The following is a 5,127-nucleotide window of genomic DNA, read 5'->3' as shown; positions in this document are numbered from 1 at the left end:
ACATCAAAGTTATTGTAAATTACCGTAGGCTTCCAAGTTATGTAATGTTATTATTAATTTAATAAACAAAAAAATATAACAAAAATTCTTTTGTTATTACATTTAGATGAATTTATTAGTTATATAGTAGTGTTTATACTTGTTTTAAGACTAAGATAAACATAAGCAAATGTTATTCGTTCAAATTGTTTGAGATGGAAGGAGGTTCGAATGATTCTAATTGTTTTTATTTTCATTAAATTGTTTTGATGGTGGCATCTACACAAAAAGGCAGGATTTATGGAGATGGAGGCAGCAAATAGAGTTTAGCCTTACCAGACTTTTAATTTATAACGCACTACACATCGCCATAGAAATTCTCCAATATTCGATATACGATTTGATCGACTAAGGAGGTGACAGACAGATGGTCTTTCGAATCAACCGAACACAGATCCTTAATGGCCCTTTGGTGTGATTTATACACACTTGAAACCGAACAACCGGTTTAGTACAAAGTAGCCATAATCAACAGGTTCAATTACAATGCAGGTATTTTTATTAACTGAATAGAAATTTGAAGTATGTCGTATTATTTTTTTTTTAAATAAAACAGTAGGTGATATCGTAATAACAGTACTACACGTGCACTGTTATTGCATAATATAATAAAAGTCACCTTTGCTGATGATCGCAGTGACATTTGATAAGTTTGCATGAAAGTGCATGTATACTCTATTTGTCTATTGCCTTTCTAACATTGCCGTGTTATGCTAAATTGGCAATAATTATAAATTTTTCCGATATTACATATTAACTTATATTAAAAGTCACTAACATTTCCATTATTTCGTTACCATTTTAACCGCAGGATGTCCATCGCTGGACATAGGGCTTCTCCGTACATTTCCAAAAGGACAGGTAAGAAACCTTCACCTAGCGTCTTCAGGTAACCTTAACATGATCGTCTGTTCATCTTGTAGTTGGACGTCTTTTACTACGCTTGCGAGTACTCACTCTCCACTCAGATAAAAATCTAGTGCAATTATATGATTGATGTTTTTTACTTATACTATCTTATACCGAACTAACCTGTGCTAGTAGCCATAACCACTATTACTGGATTGACATACCTGATCCATTAACTATAGGTACAAATTACTAATTTCATGCAAATGACGTCACGGAGTTTAAAGATGATGACCCCTCGGACAAATTATAACAAACGCTTTTGTAATTTATTTGTAAAATAGGTAATCTAGATCGCAGCCATCAGTCGGTTTATTGTTAAATAAATGAGTATAAAAAATCATTCTCTTTGTTTGAAAAGTTTCTAATTACATGTATCATTTCTATCCAATAAAACGCCCTCGGATAATTCTCAGAACTTAGACAGTATCCAGGAATTCATACGCAACGTACCCTACGTTATATACCACAATACCGTGACAAGACACGTCTTGGGGCAAGCAGAACAACGAGAACAATTTCTGCTTCTGTTTTCCTTGGAATCGCTGTTCTGAACTATAAAGAAAGCCTTGCCATTTTGTTACCTTGACGTCACAAATGCCTTGCTTTTCGATCGGATTTTCATACGAATAATTTATTTATTTACACTTTTAGCACTTGATGCAATAGCGGACTTGAAGCCTCATAGAAATTCTCTAACATGACCTCGAGTGGTTCAGAGATAATAAGTAGACAGGAGTATACATATCGTGATAAAATAAGAAGATAGAAGTAGAATATAAGATAAGATAGATAGAAGAAATATACTACATATTCTTTTGTTTATTGTATCGGGAGATTCATAGACAAATGAAAGTAACATATGTGATCCAAAGGAGTGGCAAGTTGAAATGCCAACAAACAGGCCGCATAGTGAGCAGAACAGATAGCCGTTGGTGCCTTAAGATTCTTGAAATGGATGTTCATCCGCATGGAAGACAAACATATTTAAGAAATTCGGAAGAGCTTGGATGGATTGTACATTCATTACATTTTATCTATGTAAACAAGTAAAATGAATCATCTTACTAAATTTATGACTAAGCCCTTGAGTTCCGTTCAAAAGGTCGCTTGTCCTTTTCAAAAGGTTAAAGATATCAGGTAACTTAAAAGGTCAATGAGCGTTTAATGGATAATTGCAGTTCCGATGTAATTATGATCAGGTGTGAGAGTGATTATGATGTTTTGCATTATTGAACATAGGACAAAGCATATGTGGTATCCGATTCATTGTTATAACATGTTAAGTTACGCTGGTCAGTTCTTAAGTCAGCTATAAATCGTAAATGGTATTTAATTTATTAATTTAATATCATATACATTTTAAAATATAATTATAAATCTATGTATATTACAACAGTCTTTTTTAAATGAAAATATTTTAAATAGCAAATTTGCAAAAATTGCACTAGGAACGCAGACCTATATCACAGATTGGAGATGTTAAAATTCCGTTTATTTATCATTGATCTGTTTATCATTTAATATTTTTTAATCTTTATTATATAACATAAAACAAAAATTTACATCATTTGCCAAATAATTTGTATAAAAGACTGAATGTATATATGTGTATAAAACTTCGTGTATAGTATACAGTGTTAATAAATACATTTTTCATATTTGAAAAATTTGACCTGATACAAAGCTAAGCAAAAACTTTGATAAATCAAAGCCATATATTTTAGATCAATTCGTATCGACTATAAAGTTGGTTTCGGAAGTTGTTATAAGCTTTCACATCAACATAAAATGTCTGTTAAAATACGGCAATGAAATATATATGTATTAAAAAATATAAAACATTAGCTGTCCTCCTTTCGCTTCGCAAACTTAATGAACGTTCCCTCAAGGAGTCATTTTGGGTATAAATTCTTGAAATCCGATCATAGCTGACCTTTATTCAGCAAGAGAAATATTTTAAGTATCTAATCCTTATAGTTCTAGAGCTATCATTATGAGTCAGTACATAGGTAGAAATCTTATGTATATGGAGACGAGATGCGAATAAAGATAGTACACAGTTAAAAATTACTAACACATTAGTATTAGAATCGATAAAGTGACTATCATTCTTTTGTAAGATACGAACACATGAATAGTAGTTTAGAGAAATATACGTCCTAAAACTATACCGCTTCTTGTAAATGAACTTGGCTTGATGCCAGCAAAATGCCAAACGTTGGTATTGTCAAGTTGTTCTTTTACGTTTTTAGTTTTCGTTTTGCTTTTCCATTTTTATTTATCTTATGTTCATTTTGTTTGTATATCACACGTTGATCGAAAGTGGGAATAGACAATAATGTAAAAATAAAAAAAACTTGCTGTCAGAAAACTAAACTAATGATAAGTTTTTCTGTCCAATTGTACACAAATACATCATGTTTTTGTTTTATTTCGATGTTTTTTGAATTTAATATGATCTAAATGATTTGATATTATACTGATCAGGAATCGCTGCGTTTCCAAAGGTTCAAAAGCTGTCGCTTGAAAAGCTGACGTAATCATCACGATAAATAGATTTTGTTATTTATTATATTTACATAAATAATTTATGTATATTTTTAAATTTATGTGTAATTATGGTTAGTAATAGCTATTATTATAATTTTATAAGTTGCTTTCATCTTGGTGATTATTTTCCTCTAAATTTTTATATTTACTTTGTTCTGTCCTTGATGATATTTCCCAGTTACAAAGGTAAATAATGCATTTGGAATTTAGTTCCCCGTTACACATAAATTCTATAAATAATCTTAAAATAGAACAAGCGAATAAATAACGGATATTTTTTTTTAATTATCAATTTTTTTATAACGTATTCTAACGTTTTTTAAACTAATAAAGAATGTAAGATATGAGACCAGATATTTAAATTCTCGTATTTTATAATAACGTGTAATCATTAAATAGTACTATTAAGAACATATTAATATTTATTTCATACCATAAAATGCATAATAGATACAATTTTAGGTCACACGTGTCGTTAGCATTCAAGTAACGTAACAGAAATGCACTGGACGTAAGTATTCACTCTGATAGTTGGTTATAAGCACTGCTTTAAAATAAAATTGTAAACTGCATACAATATTTCACATTTCAAAGTAAAATTTTCATCATTATTATTTTAAAATTTTTCACTTATTGAAATAAACGGCAAATCATAACAATGTAGGAACTATATTAAAACGAGCTGTTAAGTAACTGTTAATATATCTTCATCATAATCAGGAGTTTTACTGATGAACGTAATCATAAAGATGTGTCCAGCTGTTCCACGGTGTAACAATTTATGATAAGTATAAACAAAAAATAAAATAAACGTAAGAGTTTAAAATTATAAAAGGATGTTTTAAAGGAATCATACAAAGGATGATTAGGTTCCACTTATTAACATCAATTCAGCTGTAGAAAGTCCTCTACTGAACATAACCTTCATAAATCTTTAATAACACTGGTTGAACTCGAAAGTGGCGCGTTGAATAGATGGCCGCTGAGGTGTTAAGTTTTTATAGTATACACAGACCGGCAATTCTACTGTAGGAAGGTGGACAGTCGGCTTTGTTAATAAAGGTTCTATTGAAAATCTATGTGGGAGGTAGGGCCATGTCTAATAGCGGATGTTTTACGTCTAAAACATTGATGATGAATGGTGTTATGTTCCCTTTGTTCGCAATTAGGCCTCCTCTGAGAGAGACATAAATCGACTACTCTAAGATACGTTTTACGGTATGTGAAAAGTTGTTAAATTAATTAGGCATTGTATGGCATATCCTGGCAGTTGGACCTGCAATCTACTATCAGATTACAGTCTTTTAAAATTAGGCAAACACTGTGCTTGAGATTTACATGCATAACATTTTTCTCTGAAAAAAGGAACTAGTAAACGGCCGTAAACAGTCAAAACAATAATTTTATTTACTAGCTTAAGTAAAATGAACTTATTTCGAGAGTAAAATCATCATTTTTTTATACACATAACACTTATAAAACAGTATATTTCATATTGCGTGATTTACAAACAGTACTTAAAGAAAAGAACAAGCTTAGCATATATTTTGTGCTTAGAGGCAACGTTCCGAAGTTGTTATATTGCTTTTACTTGATATATGGATGTAATTTATTTAGTTTCTGATA

This window comes from Battus philenor, unplaced genomic scaffold (genome assembly GCF_028537555.1).
Source record: "Battus philenor isolate CCGP_79_NKW_IND1 unplaced genomic scaffold, ilBatPhil1.0.hap1 SCAF_14, whole genome shotgun sequence".
Taxonomy (NCBI): domain Eukaryota; kingdom Metazoa; phylum Arthropoda; class Insecta; order Lepidoptera; family Papilionidae; genus Battus; species Battus philenor.
This window is presented reverse-complemented; position numbering follows the sequence as displayed.